This window comes from Delphinus delphis, chromosome 2 (assembly GCF_949987515.2).
Source record: "Delphinus delphis chromosome 2, mDelDel1.2, whole genome shotgun sequence".
In the NCBI taxonomy this organism is placed as follows: Eukaryota; Metazoa; Chordata; class Mammalia; order Artiodactyla; family Delphinidae; genus Delphinus; species Delphinus delphis.
This window is the reverse complement of record NC_082684.1, coordinates 55658224-55682657: the sequence shown is the minus strand read 5'-3', so window position 1 is coordinate 55682657 and position 24434 is coordinate 55658224. Positions and strand designations below refer to the sequence as shown.

At 35.7% G+C, this 24434-nt stretch overlaps 2 pseudogenes; one reads left to right on the top strand and one right to left on the bottom strand.

Annotated features, from left to right (window-relative positions):
• The first annotated feature begins 6447 nt into the window (after positions 1–6447).
• Positions 6448–20495, top strand: LOC132417883 (transcription elongation factor 1 homolog; annotated as a pseudogene).
• A 2167-nt stretch (positions 20496–22662) lies between these two features.
• LOC132419571 (14-3-3 protein zeta/delta-like) lies at positions 22663–23970 on the bottom strand (annotated as a pseudogene).
• Between the last annotated feature and the right edge of the window lie 464 nt (positions 23971–24434).

Genomic DNA, 24434 nt, shown 5'->3' with positions numbered 1-24434 from the left:
ACTAAAGATGAACAAGATAGACAAAGTCCCAAGTCTTATAAGATTTATAGTTTAATTGGAGGAAGAGAGAGAATAAATAACAAATAAATAAAGATAATTTCAAATAATGATGAGTTTTCACGGAAATAATATAAGATGATGTGACATAGAATATCTAGGAGGGTAATAAATTACAACAAAGTGTAGCTGCTTAAAACAATACACATATATTCTGTGGGTCAAGAATCTGGACCCAGATTAGCTGGGTCCTCCAATTTAGGGTCTCTCACTAGGCTGCAAGCCAAGAGTCTACCAAAGCAGCAGTAATCTCAAAGTTCGACTGGTGTGGAATCTGCTTCCAGGCTTACTTGGTGGTTGTGAGTAGGATTTAGTTCTCTGTGGGTTAGTAGACTGAGGATCTCAGTCCTTTGCCACATGGCTCTCTCCACTGGGCAGCTCACATGGCAGCTGGCTTCATCGAAGTCAGCCAAACTGGGAGGAGTACCAAGAGAAAGGGAGAGACAGAAGTCAATTTTTTACAGCCTTATCTCAGAAATGACATCTGTCACTTTGTCATATTCTATTTATTAGAAGCAAGTCCCTAGGAGCAGCCCACACAGAAGTGGAGGGCATTACACAAGAATGTGAATACCAGAAGTCTGGATTTGATCATTGGGAACTATGTTAGAACCAGCCTACCCCATAGGGAATCAGAAAGGCAGAAAAGAACATGCAGCTGTGATACTATCAGAAAGAGAAATGCAGACCTGAATAATACTGGTGTGAATCCAGATTTAGCTAATCTCCGTCTCCTAACAAAGTAACTTTTGCATGATATACAAAGATAGTCCAAAGAGAGAATACACAGCTCAGCTTTCACAAATTTTACACAGGTGTGATGTAGCATTGATACTTCTATTTTCCTCAATATTTATTAAGCATTAATTAACTATATATTGAAAACATTTACTACTTCAGAAGTAAGAATTCTCTTCCTCATCCCTTTCAATAGCGATTCCCATTCTCTTATACCTCTAAAAAAAAAAAGACAAAAACAAAACTTTTGATTTAAAACTTTTTTGATTAGCTCTAATTTAGCCAAAGTAGGTTAACACCAATGCTAGAGTTGGTGTACCCATATTTTAGTCAGAAGTCAAGTGAGCTTAAATCATTTAGAATTCTACTACATCAAAATACTAGAGTTTGCTAAATTCTAGAGGGTCAGCTTTGCGCAGATTATTTAACCTCATAGAGCCTTAGTTTTCTGGTATATAAAACAAGAAGATAAAAATCATAACAATATTAATTCTTATTTCAAAGGACAGATGAAGATCAATGATATATGTGTTAGCATTTTGTAAACTATAAAATACCGTGCATTTTTAGAAAGCTTTATTTTAAAGTATTAAATACAAAGAAATCAGAATTGATAAATTTCCAAAATTATACAAGATTTTTAATATTACCACTCATTTCTCTTCTACACAGAAAAATGAGAACACATTGACCCAGTTTTCTTCAATTCGCAGTATTCTTAAATATTAGGTAAATTCTTTATCTGTAACTCATTGTTTCTGCCATGAAGTGCCCACAAACACAGAGCAATTGGAAACTCTGAAAATTCTTAGACGATGCATTCGTTTACTAAACCACAGTAAAATCAATATCATAAAAGAGTTAACATGGGAATGAAAGCAAAGGAGAACATGATATGTACTGGAAGAAAGAACTATATTAAAATGAGCTCATTTTTATCAGAAGAAAATGGTTCTTATTTTAAAAGAGATGTGTGTCCTTTTACAATGACAGAAGCTGAAATATAACTGTAATCTACAACCATAAGGTAAGATTTCCATCTTTATGTGACATGAAAAACGTGCCAAGCCAAGACTTTCCCCATAAACAAAATTGCTTTCTTCAACTTACACTTAATGCAAGATATCAATCATGTGATGGATTTTATTACTCAGAATTTAGCTTTGTTTTTTTGACAGGTTGCTTGCAGTCAGCTTGAAGTACAATTGTATATCATCCCTATTATATACACATCTGAATTGTTGGACCCTTTTTTATTTTAAAAAGGGTATTATAAATGGGAAGAAATACCTGGTGAGGCAGAATTAGTTTGACATCGACCATTTTAACTCAATGGTGTGGTTTTGATAACATGTCATTATATATCTACAGGAGGTCTGAGGCTGCAGGATTTATATAAGACATCAGGGGATAGCAACGTCTCTGCTATATGAAGGACCCCTCTGTTGTGACATCTTTTTTTCCCTCTTACACATGCCTACATTTGTTAAACCATTCTCATTTTGAATAAGGAGGCAGTATTGATATCAATACAGTGCACTGCCTAGACAATATACTTATAGGATGCATTTTCATATATGGCAGCGAGACCACCAAAAGTACTTTTTTTTTTTTTTTTTTGTAGAAATCAATCTACTGCGGCCTAAATGGAGAACTGAAAGTAGTGAAAACTACACTAATGTAATTTGTGGTCACGAGTTCTTACATAAGTAGTCCCAGTTTAGAGGGAGCTACAATGATCTGAATCATTCACAGCCACCATTAATTTAGTATTTCTTGGGCACACAAATAAAGAACAGCAATACATATTAAAATAAAGATGCAGAGCCCTGAAATGAAGAGTTCACAGCTAAAGTTGCCGCAAAATTTGCCGTCTATTTCTAGGTAGGAAAAGTGTAAAGAATTTCTAGTGCTCTCCTTTAAGGGCCAAATTGGGAATGATATATGCTGAAGTCGTAGCAGATATGCAATCCTACTGGATTCCAGCTGCCTATGAGTAAGTAGAATACTTTAAAAACCTTTTAACCTATCTGTGATGAAAAATGCATGCTGCTTTAAACTCCCTTAGAACTTTAAATTAGCCACTGCAGCGCATTCAGCTGCATGGCCCAGTAGTCCTAAAACCACGAAAAGCTACAAAAAAAAATAAGCTTAAAAAAAACCTTAACCAAGCTACTTACAAGGTTTTCCTTCTCCTCAGCAAAATGCTTAATTTCCAGGGCTGCCTTAGCTGTCACACTGCTGGGTGTGATTTTTGTTATTAAAAATAAAGGACAAAAGCCTGATCCCAATGCAATGAAGTTTAACTTGGGGTAAGTGACTAAGAACCACCTTCAAACGCTTAGAAGTGGAGATACTTTTAGAAAACTCATCTCTATGTAATCCCGACTTAAATGTACTTATACAGATGAATCTCATTTCCATGATTTGACTTTAATATTCTTTTAACAACTCCAAAATGAAATGAAAGAGCTGTTAAACACACTTCATTATTGTTTTGAGAAGCCTGGTTCAAACACTTGCGTTGTGAGGCATCACGGGCTTGGTGTCTGCATGATCAAATGTTCAGCTTTTCTTAAGGCCAAACCCTTTCAAGGGTAACTTTCAGTTATGTAGAAATTTGGCTTTAAAGGATAGGTTCAGATTTCCTAAAGCTGTCTTTTTCCCCTCTCCAGGTAAAATCAAGAAATTATCATCTTATCTACTTTGGTAAGAAATACATTCCTTCTAATAATTTCACACTCCCTTAAAATCCTGATCTTTGTGAGAAATTAGTAATAGTATAATATTATATAACCCAGTATTAGGATAGTGGCCACAGGATGAGATTTCCACAATAAGTTTGTATCCCCAAGTTCCTCCTTGGAAAAGCATTTGCATTATTAACTCTTCTTAGTAACATGTCATTATATTCAACTTAATCCGAGCACTATTACTGTGGTCATTCACCAATGTTTGGAACTATCACATGGTCCCATAATGGTTACATGGGGTAAGATATTATCTAGAGATTATTAAAGTTAGAATCAGTATCTGTCACATATGAATTGCTCAGTAAATACAAGGATTGACTCTACCTTTGCTAACTATAGTGAATAGTTTAACATATATCTCAACATCAAATAAATTCACCTTCTCTGTTTAGTTTTTGTGAAGATTATAAATAATACTATTAGTAGCACATTTATTAATGTGTCAAACACTCTTCTAAGACTTTTACACATATTTCGGCAGATGTATAAAGGACCTAAATAATGCCCAGCATTCAGAAGGAACTCAATAGTGATACTTACCATTATTTGCCTATTTCAGAGTATAAACTGACTTGCTTAGAATTACTTAGCTCTACTGTGAATCAATTACACTCTGCATTACATAAAGGTACTGGTGAAGTCCTACACTATATAACTTGAGTATACTTACCAATGGCACATGTAATTAGATTTAAACTGTAATGCTCTGTATTTGGTTTAAGTCTCTACATAGAACACACTTGTTTAGAACTATTCTGGTAGAGTTTGGTAGAATTATAATAACAGTAGATATTAGCACTATTACTCCCATTTTCTAGATGAGGAAACGGAGGCCAGAAAGGTTTAAGCTACTTGCTCAAGGTCAAGCAAGTAATAAGTAGTAAAATAGAGCTTCAAGCTAATGAGCTTAAAATAGAGCTTCAAGCTTCAAGTTAAGTCCCAACCCTGGGAATTAAATACCATACTATGCTGCTTCCTAGTTTTGGAAGAATTGGTATAATTTGAAGGACAAAGGCAAGTTTCCAGCCCTTGGAACAAGTCCCAAAGATGTCATTATTTTTAAAAATTAACTCCAGGGAGTATTAATGTCTTCATAGGCTTTGAGTTATTTCCTATCTGAAGGCAAATCCTAATGAAAAATATTGTTAGATTGGTATCAAGATAGGCAAATGCCACTTCTCCCTATCCCCCATAATAAATACCAGTAATAAATTCTAATACACTTCCACTGAGCCTAAACGTCGCCTTAGAATCCATGTCAGCACTATGCTCCAGGCAGCTCCTCAAACAGTGAGAACTAGCACACGGATGAACCTTTTCCCATCCTGGACGTAGGCCCTCTCATTTCTGTTAATAGACTGGGAGGCATTATTGACCTTCATCCAGCTAAGTTTTGTTGTAGGTCTGCTATTTCCCAGGCACTAAATACTAGGACCACAACAACAGCAAATGTAATACTTGCCCTCAAGGAACTCACAGGCTATGAGGTAAACGGAATGAAAATGTAAAAATCAACCATTACTATGTTGCTGAAATCACATAGAAAAAGCATAGATGTACCTAACAGAGCGACGAGGGAAATTAATCAGATATTGGAGTGGAGATGTCTGTAGGGAACAATTCCAAGGGAGGGTGACATTTGAACTAATCTTCAGAAAATAGACAGGAACTTGTCCAGGACAGGCCATGAGGGTCAGGTCACCCTAGGCAGAGAAAACAGTGTATAGCAGGTTGCTTAAGAATATATGACAACGTGTAAGACTGGAAAGGTGAACAAAGCCAGATTATGAAGGGTTTCTTTGACTTGCTAGAATCTGTCTTTTATTCTGAAAGGGGGAGGTGGAGGCATTTAAGCATCTTAAACAGATACATGACAGTATCAGTTTTATGTTATGAAATTCCCTGGCTGTGCTGTGGTAAATCCACTAGAAGGGAGCAACATTTGAGTAAAGGACTTTTCTGAGGCTAAAGTTACAATACTCCAAGTGAAAAATTGTGAACAAAAGTAATCACAGTAAAAATTGAGAGGAGAGGGCTGATCAGACAGATATTGAAGAACTAGAATTTACAGGACTCTGAGATTAATTGGAAGTGGTAGAGCATGAGAATAGGAGGAATCTATGAGGAAGCCTAGATCTCTAGCTTGGGCAAACTGATATATGATGATTCCATTTAATGAAAGGAGGGGACACAAGAGAAGGCAGGGTTTTGAATGCAAAATAATGAACACATTTTAGGATAGATCAAATTGGACATAGTGCTTCCATATAGAATCGCACACTTTACAGTTCAAAATAAAGATCTGAAGCACAAAAGATAATAGATCCGGTATCTAAGTGATAGTTAAACACTGGGGCACAGATGAACTCATCCAAGGAAAGTCTGTTGAGAGCCAATGAAGGTTTTAGATTGTAGAAGACAGTGTAACAGAGTGGTTATGATGCTGAACACTGAAGCCAGACCACACAGGTTCGAATAATGGTTCCAACACTTATGATGCATGTAATCTTGAGAAAATTGCTTGACCTTCTTATTCCTCAGTTTTCTCATATGTAAAATGTGGGTAACACTAGTACCTACTTCATGAGGTTATTTTGAAATGTTAATACATGTAAAGACTTAGAAAATGGTCTGTCACAGTAAGCAGGTAATAAATGTTAGCTATTGCAAAGATGAAGATGATTATTGAGGATGATACAGATAAAAATACAGCTTTTCCCCACTCTTAAGACCTTTCAATATAAAATAGAAACACGAGCACAGCTATAAAATAAATAATAATAATTGATGATAGGAGAACTAGTATCAAAAGGATGTTAACATCTCACTGCTCAGTGAATGCTGGGATGGATGGAGATGTTGATGAGAAGTGGCAATAAGGCTGTACCTCAAGTGGAACATGGCGCTTATTGGGATGAAGAAGATGTACCAGTGTAAATGCTCTAGAAAGGTGTTATTAAAGACAAATACTACCTGATAAACAACCTTTTAAAGGCACGCCCTACCCATAAGCTTCACTTCTTATGTTGTACAGAAGATTCAGCCCAAGATGAAAAGAAATCTCAAAAATCATGATACCTTAAATATAGACAGGCTTTCCTGTGGAAGATAGAGTTGACATTTTTTATTATGGTTCATACAGATCAAACCAAGAACACTAAATAGAAGTCATAAGGAGACATATGCACAAGAGAGAGCATCTAAAATCAAACCTATTCATAGATGAGAGTGGGCAATTTTGGAAGGTAATAGATAAACGCCCTTTCATAGTAGGTATTCTAGCAAAGGTTGGGTTGTGTCCATCAGGAATTTTATAGAAATTATTCAAACACCAACTTGTTGGTGTGATTAGATGATAATTTAAGGCCCTTTCCAATCTTAAGATTCTGTAACAAGTCCAATAATTGAAATACTCTATATCTGTAATAGCATGGAGGAGATTGGGGTTACTAATAGATAACATTACCCCCTAGTATCGTCACTAACTAGTGTCAACACTAACTAGCATATCACTAAGTAGCATAATTATTCATTTTTCTTCTTTTATTGTACCTCCAACTTTAAACAGAGGCTGAAGAACACTCATAAGGTTCTCATAAGAAACGCTGTGAAAGAAGCCTACCCTTTCTCTCTCAAAACAGATGAAATCTCCACTGATATCTTTAGCAAGTCCTGCAGATGGAATGACTTACTCTAATCTGATTTTACTATAGTCTGGAGAAGTTCTCTTCTTAGGGCAGTTGGCAAGTTTTATGCTAATTCTGGCTCATATTATGCTTTTTACATGGAGGAATAAGATTTGTTTTTGTTGTTTGTTTTAAAGCAAATCTCTAGCTTTGTTTCCCTCTGTGTCACACAAACTGATAGTACTCTAAGCAATTAAAGAAAAGTCTAAGGCACAGCTAATATTTTTACATGCTTACCACTATTCAAAGAAAGTGCTCCTCTGTCCCCCAGATTATATAATTAATCAGCCACAGGAATAATCTCGATAGAGTATCATGTTAAGATTTAATTTAAAAAATATTTTATGGAACGATTTTGCACTAAGATGCTAAAGTGTCTTCCAAGCGTTTTAAGTGCACTGTTCACAGGCATGCATATCAATCAGGTAACTAAGAAGCCGTAGGATTACCTCCACTATAATGCAGCTTTCTTTAAACAATGGCAGTTACTACTACCTGGCCAATGAGGTACTACTTTATTATTGTTCCCTACTGAAACTGGGTGCTTCCACACAAGACTCAGTCTTCATCACAGGGGTTGATAGTGGTTCAGGTCATTCAAAGTCCCATAAGTTCAGAAACATTCTCAGACATCAAAACACTGTGTGTAATGCATATGATAGATCCCATGGTAGATGAGTAGGAAAAAATAACTTAGATCACATATCATGGTGATACTATGGCAACACGGTATCAGCAGTGCATCCAAGAGTTTCACTAATTTATCTGTTGCTTGACACCATTATTTGCAGCAAGACTGGATGTGGCTTATAAACATAGAGTATAATGTAAGGCTTTTCAGAATAGCCAATATCTGTGTCATGAACCAAATTCATAAGGCTTACCTATGGGATACACATTCTCTATTACATCTTAAATGTGTCCTATGTCAATGAGAAAAAATGTCTTTCTTTTTCACCACTCTATAGCCTTTCATTTCTCAACCTAACTAGCTTATGGTAAATTCTCTCTCTTCTCTCTCTCTCTCCATTTCATTCAGTTTGGTTAATATAATCTCTAACACTCAGAGATCTTGCTGGCTTGCCCATCACCAAACAAACTAAGTACTGGAGCAAAGCGCCCATAGTAACTGGTCCAATTGGAGGGCCTGCCTATAGGCAAATTCTGGAACTCTAATATCCTCAGCCATGGATATTTTAATTGGCAAACAACCTGACACCCTATTAACGACATACACCCAAATCAGTCCCTTTGATTTAAAACCTATTTGTAACAGAATCCCTCTTATCACCCATCTGGGCAAAAATTTAGGCTGTTGGAAACTTAGATTTGACATCCTTAATTGGAGATTTAATTGTGCAAGTTAGGTGCTGGTTTCCATGCCCTCTGGCTTCCAGGTGGCTTTGCCCATCGGAGCCATTAGCAAAAATCTCAGAGATTAGGAAGGGAGTGATATTGGATATTTGCCCCATTGGCATTTCCCCTGCAGACTGCCGTGGGTTGGTTGTGTTCCTTTGCCAAGGGCTACAGCTCCTGTCAGGTGACCCTCTTATTCTTTTTGTGTTCTGATAACTTCTCTCTTTCCCCCTTCATTTTTCTTTCTTCTTCTGCTGGCCCTACAGAATTAGTCTATTCCTAGTTGGTTTACAAAATCATGCCCTTACCTTTGTAAACAGTCTTTGTATTGAACTCTCGTCAAAGCCCCTTTTGAATGTACCATATGACTCCTATTGAACCCTGACTGATACAATGTTCTTTAGCCCATTTTCCATTCTTTTTGTTTTCTCTTATTGATTTGTAGAAATTACTTTCATACTCTAGTTATCAACTTTTTATCACTTGTATGCATTACAAATGTTTAATCTACAGCTTGCTTTGAACTGAGTTTATAATATTTCTTGTGGTACAGATATATATAAATAAAAAAATTTAAGGTTGTGAAATATTTCCCTTTTTGTCCTTTAAGAAATTCTTCTCTACCCTGATTTTATTTTTTAAAATGTTTCTGTAATTCCTTTTAGAGTTATAAATTTGTTTTTCCATGTAAAAAATAAAATATAACTTAAATTAATATTTTAGTTTGTTTTCCCACCTGGTTAGCCAATTGTTTTAGAACCATTTATTGAATAAACCATCCATTTCCAGTGCTCCATGAGCACCAGCTAAACCTTGCCTTTCCTGTAGTTATTAATGTTTTTGCCTTAAAAAGACTTAACTGTTTTTCTACTGATGGTAATAAAAACAGCGTTGGCTCATACTGAGCATATGATATGCTTTAATATGAGAAGAAAGTGAAGGCAGGAAAGGCCCAAAATTAGTAAAAATAATTATAAATAAGTAGTCAGGTGATTAAGGACTTAGGAGTCTCCATGAGGTCAAAGATTCCATTAAGTGGGGCAACAGTAGTGAAAGTGGTAGGCAAAAAAACACTATGTTTCTAAAAATTTTGAAAAATAGCAATTCTAAAAGATAACAAAATTCAGTGTGTGTTCATGGGACTGAGTTGTTGAAACTGCATGAAGGTGAAGGTTAATGGAGTTCAAGAGGTCAGGAATGTTAAGGCAAAGATTTTTATAAATGTCTCCACCCTGATGTTGACATCAGTCAGGAAAATATCAGAAATACCCAGCTATTTATCCTACTACCTAAGGGAACACATGAACTCTAATCCATGCCAATTTTCTACTTAATAAATAAAGTTAAAAAGATATGATATATATTTTTAATAATCAATAGGTTTATTAAAATCCACTAATATCTTCAATTTTTTTCAGACATTAAAAGGAGAGAATGGGTACAACTCCAAAAAACTTAGAACATCTAGGAAAGATGAATAAAGAAAAAATGAAATAGCATTTATTCAAATCAAAACTACTTCAATAAGGTATCACTTCACACCAGTCAGAATGACCATCATTAAAAGGTCTATAAATAATAAACTCTGCAGAGGGTGTGGAGAAAAGGGAACCTTCCTACACTGTTGGTGGGAATGTAAATTGGTCAGCCACTATGGAGAACAGTATGGAGGTTCTTCACAAAAATTAAAAATGGAGTTCCATATGATCCTGCAATCCAACTCCTGGGCATATAATCATACAAAACTATAATTCAAAAAGATACATGCACTCTTATGCTCATGGCAGCACTATTCTCAATAGCCAAGACATGGAAAAAACCTAAATGTCCATTGACAGATTAACGGGTAAAGAAGATGTGCTACATATATACAATGGAATACTACTAAGCCATTGAAAAAGAATGAAATAATGTCATTTGCAGCAACATGGATGGACCTAGAGATTATCACACTAAGTGAAGTAAATCAAAAAGAGAAAGACAAATACCATATGATATCACTTATATGTGAAATCTAAAATATGACATAAGTGAACTTATCTATGAAACAGAAACAGATACACAAACATAGAAGACAGACTTGCAGTTGCCAAAGGGGAGGGGGAGTGGGGAAGGGATGGATTGGGATTTTGGGATTAGCAGATGCAAGCTATTATATATAGAATGGATAAACAACAAGGTCCTACTGTATAGCATGGGGAACTATATTCAATATCCTGTAATAAACTGTAATGAAAACGAATGTAGAAGAGAATATATATATATATATATATATATACACATACATAAAACTGAATCACTTTGCTGTATAGCAGAAACTAATACGTTGTAAATCAACTATACTTCAATAAAATAAATTTTTAAAAATAAATAATAAATAGCATTTATTGAGTACCTAATCTGCTTCATTTAGTATGTGATTACATTGATTAGCTTATTCAGTATTGTAGGTTGTAGGACAACGAATCAAATCTAAAACTGATAAACCATTAAAATATATCTCTCCAATACCCTTTCTAAATACCTACTTTCATCTGCAATAAAAATTTATAAAACTTAAAAACTTTTACAGAATATGCTTAATACAAGGTGATGAAGAAAACTTCAGTTATTAAAACATATTTTCATATCGCCTTACAAACTTATTTTACTCAGTAGCACATCAGAACAAATTGTAGCATTACCAAACATATTACAGTAACTTTTTTTCATATTAAACTTCTATTGAACTTTAATTAATTAAAAATCTCATAGGGAGATAACCTTTACTTTGACACAGTGTCTTTCAAAATATATTCTTGAAACTCCATTTGTTATATATTCTAATATCAAATAAGAAAAGCTTAGAATAGAAATAAAAGGGTTGAATTAATCAGTCAACAGTAATTAACTACACATTTATCCAAAGTGAGATTTCAATTCTCTTCATTCCCTTGGCTTGATGCCATATTTTGTTTGTTTAGTGAGAACTCTATGTTTTGTGAAGCTTATGAAGGATTTAAAATTTGGGCATTTATATGAATACAATTATTTTGATAATACCTGGCAATGACAGTAACCATCCAGATTCTATATAATTTGGATAGAGTTTTTTTAAATACAACGTAACCCTTTTCTAAAATATTTTTAAGAGGATTATGATCTAAATTATGTCAGTTAGTTGTTCTTTTAAAAACGTATTTGGTTAAGTCTAAATAGATAAATTTTGGAGCATTTTTTTATGAGTCAGCCTAACTTAAGGCATAAGAACATCTCCCCAAACTATAATGGAATTATTTTTGACTGATTTTAAATAACTATAACATAGATGATGAAATTGCTTACTAATTATACAAACAATAATTGACTGAAAACTAGAAAGACTTTGTGCATAAAGATTGCTGTTCTGCTGTTAGCTATTTAACCTCACAGCAATTAATATCACATTTGGTTAATATTTTTCATGTTCTGCTTAAGCATTTAAAGGTTTCCCAAATGACTTTCCCCCTAAATATTTGTTTCAGGAAGTATTTTCCCTAGATATTTTAAATGGTTGGATTCCAAATTAATTTTCATTTTTAATCAGTTTCTGCTTATAAATTTGGACTTCACTGTATTCATTTGTATTACTCCTCTATCTTTAATGATTTTGGAATGTAACATGAAATCATGAGTTGTTGCAAATTCGATTAATTTTATTTAAGCTTGTTAATATAGATATGAGATAAAAGTTGGGATGACTCAGAGTTAATTCTCTACTTAGCTCTTGTTGAATCAATATGATATAACTACTTTCCTATTTTAGTTTTTCAATTTTCTGACATTTTAGTCTCTGCATAAGTGTATGTATTGGTTTATTAGAGCTGCTGCAACCAATTACAGCAATTTTGATGGCTTAAAAAAACAAAAAATATCCTCTCACAGTTCTAGAGGCCAGAAGCCCAAAATCAGTGCTGGTAGGATTGGCTGACTCTTGAAGTTCTGGGGGAGAATCTGTCCATGATTTTCTCCTAGCTTCTGGTTGCTGCAGGATTCCTTGGCATTTCTTGGTTTGTGGACACATCATTCCAATCTCTGCCTCCATTTTCACATGGCTTTATCCCCTGTGTCTCTAAGAAAGACATGTTTCATTGGACTTAGGGTCCACCTGGGTTATTCAGGATGCTCTCATCTTGGGACCCTTAACTTAATTGTATCTGTGAAGATCCTTTCTCCAAATTAATTCACAGTCACAGGTACTGGGCATTAGGGTTAGGACATATCTTTTTTTTGTTGGGGGGGACACAATTCAGCCCATTACAGTATGTTTTATTACAAATTATTTTAAACTAATTTTTCAAATAAAATGAAATATCTGAGATCAAACATATTGCTATGTGGTATAAAACTATTTTTACTAGGATGTTTTCCTCTATGAACTCTATATATGAATCACCAACCAAATCCACTTGTCCTAATTGGTATTTCCATAGTCACACTCACAATATTGTTTCAGTTATTTTTGAGTAACAGTTTGCTAGTTGATAGCCACATAATCATGTCACTTTCTGATTATTTTGATTAAGGTGTTAATGTGATAAAAATAACCTCTCCAAAAGAAATATCCTCTTTAAAAGCAGAAAACATGACCACATTGCCATTCTTTCTCAGAAATCAATAAGACATTAATCCAGTACTAATGTTATTCTCAAGTGATCATTTATCCCTTTGCAGAGCTGAATTATCATCCAACTCTCTTCAACCAATAATGTACAGTTTGACACTGATTCAAGTTATTAGCTATTTCCTGAGTTCTGGATATAGAATTTGGAACTATTATACTTCAATTACTCATCCACAAGAATAATCAATATATCCTTATTATAGACCAACCAAAGAGCCGAAGATATAATTAATAAAAGAAAAAAAATCAGTGTGGCAACCAAATAACAAATTAACACAGCTTGAAAGCTAAACCCTTGAAAAAAAAAAAACCATTGAGTTATGCTTTGTATGCTCTACAGACAGGCACCAAATCCCTGGAGCTTCAAATGTGATGCTTACTATTCCCAAGGATGTAGTGACATTAAAGTCAAAGTAGAGGACCCTGGAAAACCAAGTGCTAACTCACAGATCAAGAAACCATATAACTTAATGGCAGGCATGAGGAAAATAAACTGACTGCTCAATATGCAAAACACATTTATTTCACAATTTTACAGACAAATGAGCATGGATGAGCATTCATTTCTTTGTGCGGCTTTATTTTTTTCTATTACTGTTCACACTGCTCAGTCATTAGACCAAAAAAAATAAATAAATAAAGTAAAAAGAATTCAACCAGCCAATTAATTTATAATTTATTCACACAAAACTTGGGAAATTTGAATGTTTTTAGTATCATTCACAAAGGATTGACTGTTTTTGGCTTCAACTAGTCAGACCCTTTAAAATTTCTAATATATTTTTCAAGTAAAACCACAGATTGTCTTTGGTTGTCAATAAAGCTTTTATTGATCCATGTAAACATCTGACAAAAATGAGGAATAAAATGAGCTTTCTATAAAGCATTTTTTTTTTCAGTAAGAGTGCTCTTTACTCTGAGTTTAGGCTCACTGTGTTTTTTGTTTTGTTTTGTGTTTTTTGCGGTACGCGGGCCTCTCACTGTTGTGGCCTCTCCCGTTGCAGACCACAGGCTCCGGAAGCGAAGCGCAGGCTGCACCACCAGGGAAGCACCCTAGGCTCACTGTTTTGATGTTAAATATTTGTTTTCAATGAAAAAGTGATGACAGTAGATAGTAGTTGTGTTGATGGTGGTGGGTAGTTCTTATAACTTTACTTGGTGAAAACACTCTGTGACTCTTTCCCATTCTTTTTAATTTTAAATTACATTCATATCTAAAATATAAGTGCCATTGATTTAGGTCACAAAAATTATAAATCTAAAGGAAGTGTTAAGGAACTATTACACTAACCTCCTAGAATTGGTATAAGGATTAGTGAGTTCATACTTATAATGTGCTTAGAACAATAATTGGCACATAATAAACACTATATGTGTTTGTATTTATCACTATTACAAAGGCTAGGAAAGGTTGAAAACCACTAGTGAATCCTTGGATTTCCTGACTGAAATACACATTACCAGGTGTTTTTTCATTTTTCTTTCTTCTTTAAAAGCCCTCCAGAAACATTCTTATGTTATTGGCTATTATAATTTGTGTTTGAACATAACTAAATAATAGTCCAGGAGAAAACTCCAGGGAGATTTTTATAAAGTTAAGTCTTCTTATATTTAACAGAACAAATTTAATGTATTAGTTAGCACAATAATTACTTTAAAAGCAATAAATATGAATGCAGTAGTGTGAGTTTATGGATCTCAAGGCAGATGAAATTTCTTGAAGTAAAATATATACTTAAAAACAGAATTGGTTTAGGTATACGTTGAAATGAAACAGCATAGTGCCTCTGGCTCTCTGACTCTAATCATCTTGGCTTCTATGAAAAGAAAATTGAATTTCTTATCTAAATATTGGATATTCCTTACCAACTAACTGAAAGTCAAAATTCTTTTCTGGATAAAACTTTAAATCACCAGGTATTATTCTGGGTTAATGAATCAAAGGACCACTATAAATTATGTATTAAAATAACTTTCAGATGATCTCAGTTAATTTTATAAGTGTGGATGTGAAAATCCATATTTCAAAATCAAGAAATTGTTGGAAAGCTAGCGTGTAAATTAGAATTGACTGCTTCTCAATTTCTAGCTGAGAGTCAGCAAATTTTTACCATCATGAGATTATTTAACTCGAAGTAATTTATACCCTGAAATTGTTATTTTAAAACCTTAGATGATATAGTTTGGATTTTATAATTCTCAGTATTCCATACATTTACATTTCCAGTTGTGTAAATAAGTGAAGACCACCTGTATGTGAACAAGCAAAGGCTTTTTATTCAGAACTAGAGTCCATTACCATCACTTGCATTTCATAGGGATTTAAAGGCAGTAACGGAAGTGTAAAGCTTTAAAGTGGAAAAAAGAAAAGGCTTCAGGTATACCCTGAATGGAAGCTGTCAGCATGAGGAATCTGGAGACAGGCTAACTTAGAAGAAGGGCACCCTATGTGATTGGCTAGGGAAGCATGTTTCATTTCCTCTGGTTGGTCTGAAGTTAGAAGCAGGGCAAAAATTAGGGAAGTTGGCAGTTATTGATCAAGTTTTGCCTTTGGGGGCTGATTGCTACAGAGGTTGTGGTTTGGCTTCCCTGCCTGGTTGCTAGTAAGGATGTGGATCAGAGTTCTATGTTTTAGTTATGGCCTGGCCATATTCCATTTGTATATTCAGCCTCTCACAGATATATATGTATTTCATTATAAAATTATTTCTACTATAAGGTCAAATATTAATCTATAGTAAAAGCTGTCCTTTAATTTATTAAAACCCTCTGATATTTATTTATATCTTACCTACCAACTAAAATGTACTGTAAGGTATGAATTTTCTCTTAAAGTAGATCAAATTCTTCAAATACAACTCGGAGATTTTCTCCCAACATCTCATAAAATAAAAAGCTAAGGTTGTTAATCAGTCAGTAAATACAGGCATACTTCAGAGACATTGCAAATTCAGTTCCAGACCACCACAATAAAGCTAATATTGGAATAAAGCAAGTCACATGAATTTTTTGGTTTCCCAGTGCATATAAAACCTATGTTTACACTATACTGTAGTCTAGTAAGTGTGCAATAGTAATTTGTCTAAAAAGCAGTGTACATACCTTAATTTTAAAATACTTTATTGCTAAAAAATGCTATTGTCTGACAATGCAGAATTGACACAAACTTTCAATTTGTCAAAAATGCAGTATCTGTGAAGCACAATTAAGCAAAGTGCAATTAAAAAACTTATGCCTAGGGCTTCCCTGGTGACGCAGGGATTGAGAGTCCGCCTACCGATGCAGGGGACACAGGTTCGTGCCCCGGTCCGGGAAGATCCCACATGCCGCAGAGCGGCTGGGCCCGTGAGACATGGCCGCTGAGCCTGCGCGTCCGGAGCCTGTGCTCCGCAACGGGAGAGGCCACGGCAGTGAGAGGCCCGCGTATCGCAAAAAAACAAACAAACAAAAAAGATATTCTAGGATATTCACATGTTCATTTCCTCACCAACGAATAAGACAATTTTTGGATCCTATATGAGCAATACTAAAGTTATTTTTGTTAGAACAAATAACTAAAATTTATAAAGCATTGTAAATCGATAAATACAACAAATGCAAGGAGTGGTGGAAAGTATATATTAAAATCAGTCATGTTTCAAAAGAACAACGTGAAAGCATGAGAAAAACGATGAAAGCATCTTCTAAGATAAATGTTGACACAAAAAAACATAAAATGTACTTCCTTAATATTAAACTGAGGAATAAAAGAAAAATTGAGAGTTCATGTTTCTAGTTTTTTTTCATTCATAAAACTTTCATTCCACTTACATCAACTTAATACACATGTTCTGAACAATTATACTTGGATTGTTCATAAAGATTTCATAAAATATTAAATAAATCTAGCCACCATATCAAGTTATTCCACTGTTCACTGTTTTTACAGAACATGCATGTTAGATAAGTTTCAAAGAAATCACAAAAGCAAAAATCATTTTTTGCTTTTTGGGGGCTTTTGTTCTACTTTTCTGCTTGATATCCATGAAATAATGGATATCAAGAAATTCATTTTAACACATCTTTACTTGTACATTTGTGCTTAGGTTGCTTAAAATATTTAAATGCAAATAAAATGAGTGTTACCAAACTAATGAAAGAAAACAACAGGTAACTTTACAAACAATGGAATATGAATAATTTCTTCCCTTCTCCAGACAAAATTGGATCACAACTTTGTCTAAAGGAACACTTCTGCAGCTGTAGTCAAAGGTATGCATGACGAGATTTTGTACTCCACAGATACACATGGTTCAAAATGTAATGATATCTTGGGTTAAATCCATTTCATCTGCCCTTACCAATTAAGGTCATTTTAAGACTTATATGTCCTCAAAGCTGCACATAGCCCAAACAATAAGATGTTTGCCCAAGTTATTTTCCAGGAATGTGCAGTCACCTATGTCTAGCACAAGCTGAGCTGAGAGTCAGCTGTGTCAAGTTCCAGCTGAGCTGGTTAAGACTGAATAGGCCCACTGACCCTCCAGCTGGACGTGAAGGAGTGTCCACTCAGTGACCTTTTGAATGTGCAGAGGCCTGTAGCTGAGTTACGCCTGTGCAGAACAATGATTATTGCACTTTTTTCCAATCACATTTCCCCAAGCTCCCCACACTCCCCGTGACTCAGACCACCCTGCTTTATTCTTTATACACAAATACAACAACCCCCTTACCTTAGGGGAGGCAGATTTGAGGCTTGCTCTCCCATCTCCTCACTTGGATGCCTTACCAATTAACTCTCTCTTTGCTACAAACCTCAGTGTCTCAGCCTTTTGGCTTGCTGTGCATCAGGCAAAACAAACATGTTTGGTAATAATATCCATTGGGAATCTATTTTTACTATAGTCCTATAATTTCTCCAAATCTTAAAATACCCACAACAACCAAATCTTTGATAGGAACCGATTTTATCTCCTATCCTGCACCAGGACAAACCAATAGGCAGGCAGTTTTCTTTCCTTAGACATAGAAGCAGTTTTAACACAAGTCCTTGCAAAGCCACAACATAGCAAAAGTACTATGTATAAAAATTTCACATCTCCATATTGATCACCTCAAGATGAAAATAACTCTCAACAAAGTGGTTATAGAAGGAACATACTTCAACATAATAAAAGCCATATATGACAAGCCCACAGCTAACATCAAAGCTTTTCCTCTAAGATTAGGAACAAGACAAAGATGCCCACTCTCACTATTCTTATTCAACACAGTATTGGAAGCCCTAGACACAACATTCAAACAAGAAAAAGAAGTATAAGACATCCAAATTAGAAAGGAAGAAGTAAAACTGTAACTATTTGGGGCTTCCCTGGTGGCGCAGTGGTTGAGAATCTGCCTGCTAATGCAGGGGACATGGGTTCGAGCCCTGGTCTGGGAGGATCCCACATGCCGCGGAGCAACCAGGCCCATGAGCCACAACTACTGAGCCTGCGCGTCTGGCGCCTGTGCTCCACAACAAGAGAGGCTGCGATAGTGAGAGGCCCATGCACCGCGATGAAGAGTGACCCCCGCTTGCCACAACTAGAGAAAGCCCTCACACAGAAACGAAAACCCAACACAGCAAAAATAAATTAATTAATAAACTCCTACTCCCAACATCTTCTTTAAAAAAAAAAAAACTGTAACTATTTGCAGATGACATGATACTATATATAGAAAACCCAAAAGACTCCACCAAAAAACTCTTGAGAACTAATAAATAAATTCAGTAAAGTTGCAGGATGCAAAATCAATATACAAGATCAGTTGCATTTCTCTACACTAATAACAAGTTATCAGAAAGAGAAATTAAGAAAACAATCCCATTTACAATTGCATCAAAAAGAATAAAATCCCTAGAAGTAAATTTAACCAAGGAGGTAAAAGACTTATACTTGAAAAACTATAAGGCATTGATGAAAGAAATTGAGGACAACACAAAAAAATGGAAAGCTATTCAATGCTCATGGACTATAGGAATTAATATTGTTAAAATGCCCATACTACACAAAGCAATTTACAGATTCAATGCAATCTTTATGAAAATTCCAATGGCATTTTTCACAAAAATAGAAGAAACAATCTGAAAATTTTTATGGAACCACAAAAGACCCCAAATAGCCAAAGCAACCTTGAGAAAGAACAAAGCTAAAGGCATTATGTGCTGCAATTTCAAACTACATGACAAAGCTATATTACTCAAAACAGTATGGTACTGGCATAAAAACAGACACATAAATCCATGGAACAGAGTAGAAAGCCCAGAAATAAACCAACACATATACAGTCAATTAATTTATGGCAAGGGAACCAAAAATAGGTAATACGGAAAGGACAGTCTCTTCAATAAATGGTGTTTGGAAAACTGGACAGCCACATGCAAAAGAATGAAACTGAACCACTATTTTAGGCCATACATAAGAATCAACTCAAAATGGATTAAAGAATTGAATATAAGATCTGGAATCATAAAACTCCTATAAGAAAACAGGCTTTAAGCTCCTTGACAGAGGTCTTGGTGACAATTTTTTTGATTTGATACCAAAAGCAGGAATAAACAAGTGGTACTACATCAAACTAAAAGGCATCTGCATAGCAAAGGAAAACACCAACAAAATGAAAAGGCAAACAATGGAATGGAAAAAAATATTTGCAAATCACATATCCAATAAAGGGTTAATATCCAAAATATATAAAGAATTCATACAACTCAATAGCAAAAAAGACAAATAATCTGATTAAGAAATGGGCAGGGAATCTGAATAGACATTTTTCGAAAGAAGACATACAGATGGCCAACAGATACATGAAATTGTGATCGACATCACTAATCATTAGGGAAATGCAAATTAAAACCAAAATGAGGTATCACCTCACACCTGTCAAAATGGTTGTTATCCGCTTCTGCCGGCAGCTGGAAGTCACTGTCTCCCGGGTGAACAAGGCTGTTGCAACGAGGGTCGGCAAGTGCAGGTTAGCCCTCCTGCAGACGTGGTGCGCAGAAAGTCAAAACAGAAGCCACCCCCCAAGAAGAAGATGACAGTCTCCCTAGATGCCCAGTTCACCTGCCCCTTCTGCAACCACGAGAAGTCTTGTGACATGAAAATGGACCAGGCCCACAACACTGGAGTCATCTCTTGTACCATGTGCCTAGAATAATTCCAGACGCCCATCACTTATCTGTACACACCAGTGGACGTGTACAGCGATTGGATAGAGGCCTGCGAGGCAGCCAATCACTAGCAACACAGAGGACCCACCCCCTTGGCAGCCTCACCTGCTGGGTACCAATCCAGAGACATTCCAGGGTCCAGGGTGTGGGTCCAGGGCCTTTGCAGCCCTGTGTGTATGTGGAATTGGCATGGATGTGGGTGTGGGTGTGAGTGTGGGTGTGGCTGCAGGTGTGACTCTGGCAGTGTCCTCGTGAGCATGGGGTAGTGTTGAAGGGTTGCTGGGCTCCAGGGTCCTGAACTGCCTCCCTTGGCTCCAAAAGCCTTTGACTTGCTCCCTCCTCTGGCACCTGGCCCCCTGGCTTTGGGGTCTTGGCTCCTCCAGGGACCAGTGTCCTGACATCCTAGGTGAGGGCAAGCCCAGCAGAGGCTGCCTCAGGACTCTCTAGCATCTTCCCCCACCTAACCAGCATTTGTCCATTTGAACTGGACTGACTGCCCATCCTCCTTCCCTGCCTTCCAAGGCCTGTGGCCTGGGATTCAAGCCACAGCCCCACAGGCCCCCTGGCAGAGCGGCCTGTTTTCAGGTTTGGCCACTTTTGTAGAGGAGGGAGGGGCTGGGTTGGGGATAGCTGTCAGTCACCGGCCCTTAAATAAAGCAGCCAACATACACATACACACAAAAAAATGGTTATTATCAAAAAGGTAAGAAATAACAAGTGTTCATGAGGATATAAAGAAAAGGGAATCCCTGTGCTCTGTTAGTGGGAATGTAAATTGGTGCAGCTATTAGGGAAAACAGTATGGCGTTCCCTCAAAAAATTAGAAATAGAACTACCATATGATCTAGAAATTCCACTTCTGGATATTTATCCAAAGGAAACAAAACACTAACTTGAAAAGTTATCTGCTCCCCCACGTTCACTGCAGCATTATTTACAATAGTCAAGACATGGAAACAAACTAAGTGTCCATCAATGGATGAATGGACAAAGAAAATATGGTATGTATATATACAATGGAATATTATTTAGCTATAAAAAAGAAGGAAATCTTGCCATTTGCAACAACCTGGATGGAACCTGAGGGCATTATGCTAAGTGAAATAAGTCAGAGAAAGATATACCATACAATCTCACTTATATGTAGAATCTAAAAAACAAAAAACAACAACAAAAATGAATGCATAAATACAGAGAACAGGTTGGTGGTTTCCAAAGGGGAAACAGGGGGTGGGGGACAGGTGAAATGGATGAAGGGCACCAAAAGGTACAAACTTCCAGTTATAAAATAAATAAGTCATGGGATATAATATATAGCATGGCAACTATAGTTAATAATATGGTATAAGCATACCTTGTTCTATTGCACTTGAATTTATTGCACTTCACAGATATTACATTTTTTACAAAAATGCAGGTTTGTTGCAATCCTGCATTGTCAGATAATGGTTAGCATTTTCAGCAATAAAGTATGTTTTAATTAAGGTATGTACATTATTTTTTTAGACCTAATGTTATTGCACACTTAATAGACTACAGTATCATATAAACATAACTTTTATATGCCCTGGGAAACCAAAAAATTTATGTGGCCCACTTTATTGTAATGTTCACTTTACTGCTGTGGTCTGGAACTGAACCCACAATCTCTCTGAGATATGCCTGTATTGTATATTTCAAAGTTACTGAGAGAGTAGACCTTAAAACTTATTCATCACAGGAAAAAAAAATTATATGTGGTGATGAATGTCAACTAGACACTGTGGTAATTATCTTACAATATATATACATATCAAATCACTATGTTTTACACCTTGAAACTAATGTCATATGTCAATTATATCTCAATTAAAAAAATCTAATTGGCAATAGCCAAATGATAAAATAGCTAGGAAAAGGTAACAAAAGTTCAAAACCTATATGAAGAAACAACAAAATTTATTTCAGCAAGATAAAATATCTTGTTAAAACAAGAGCTGAATAAATGAAAAAACAAAGCAAGTCTGAATGTAAAATTTTAAAAAAAGAAAAAGACAGAAAGAAAAGGGAAAAAGCAGGTAAATTTCTAAATGTTAACTGACTCTATTCCCCTATCATTAATCATAAAAATCTTATGGGAAAAAATAGAAATTCAAATAAAATTAACATATATTTGTCATAAAAAAATCTATTTGTGGGAAAGTATGGATAACAAATGTGTAAATTTCAGAATGAGATAGACAAAAGTTGGGAGACTGGTTAATTTTCCCCTCCTTCTCCTGCTTCAGCCTTGTCCACTTGGGCATCCAACGTTCACAATGTCAAGCTGCCTCTCAGTCACTGCATTGTTAGCATGCTGTCTTTGTGTGATTCTTTACTTAACATATCAAGTTCAGCAATGGCTTCATCAAAAGCTGACTTAACAATCTTAAGTCTATTGACAGATGAATATGTAAAGAAAATGTACTATACACATACAATGGAATACTATTTAGCCATTAAAAAGAAGGATATTCTACCATTTGCAAAAACATGGATGGACCTTGAGAGCATTATGCTAACTGAAATAAGTCAGACTGAGAAAGAAAAATATCATATGACCTCACTTATATGTGAAACCTAAAATAAACTCATAGAAACAGAGTCAGTTATAAAATAAAACAAGTTTTATTTTATATTAAATATGCCCCCGCTGGGGGCGGGGGCATAATTGGGTGAAGACGGTCAAATGGTATAAACTTCCAGTTGTAAGATAAATAAGTTCTGGGGTATAATGTACAACACGATGACTATAGTTAACAGTACTGTGTATTTAAAAGTTGCTAAGACAGTAAATCTTAAAGTTCTTATCACAAGGAAAAAAAAATTATAATTATGTGAGGTGATGGATGTTAGCTCAACTTACTATGATAATCATTTTACAACATATACATTTTTTAAAGCTTTATGTTGTACACCTTAACACATATAGTGTTATATGTGAATTATATTTAAATAAAACTGGAGGGGAAAAGAGGTCTCTTTGCAAGAGAGCAGGCTTTTTCCAGGAAGTTTAGAATCGCACAATAGAACACAGAGAACTTACAGCCCAGACCCAATACGATAGGATGTTTTTGGTTGCATTTTCTGTTTCTGACTTGGAAGGCTTCTTGGTAGGGTTGCTGTGACTGACCCATAATCCTTTCTTGTCATCACCAGCAGTAAACTGACCAAGTAACAGTAGTAGTCTCCTTTCATTTTCAAGTAGAAGACTTTGCTCTGGGTTTGTGAAACACTGGGGATGAAGAATTTTTTCCAAAAGAGACAGTAAATCATTTTCAGATATCTCGGAGATCACTTTCAATTTTCTCTCTGTATTCTCAAGCCATTGGAACCTTCCATCATTTTCTCAGTACTTGAGATAACCCTCCAAGATGATCTATGGGCTCCAGAACATTTTCATAAGCTACTGAGAGAAGAGTAATTTGGCTTCTTGCTCAGTTACAGACTTCATGCAGGCTGCCATGTCAACATATCACTCAGCTTGCTTGCTCAGTTTGGCCTCTGCACCAGCATGTTTTCATCCGTGACTGGAAGCTTGTGCCAGAAGTGGATGGTGGTGGATGGAGAGGAGTCCTGCTGGCTCTGAGCAATGGCAGTGGGGAGGCTGAAACTGTTCCTGGGCCTCGCTGCTCACAGGCTCTGTGTTTCTGTCTTCAATTTGTGGCAAAGTGAATATGAAAGAAGTTAAAATTGTGTTACGCCTTGATCCTTAAATTCATTATAGTAGCTTCTTTTTCCTTGTGGAGGATTCCAAACTGATCCTATGAACTCTTGCAGAAATTTCAGCTCAGGAAATGATAAATGTTTATCCCATCACCAACCTCTTTAGTAAATTTTTCTCCAGTCTTTTACAGGGTTTGGGAATAATTCTCACTTATTCAGGTGATCGCCTGGGTTTGACTGCCTTGGGTCACTCTGTTTCCTTCTAAGTCACTTTTACTACAAGTACTGTAACCTCCATAGTTACAACAAAGTTGTATATAATACAA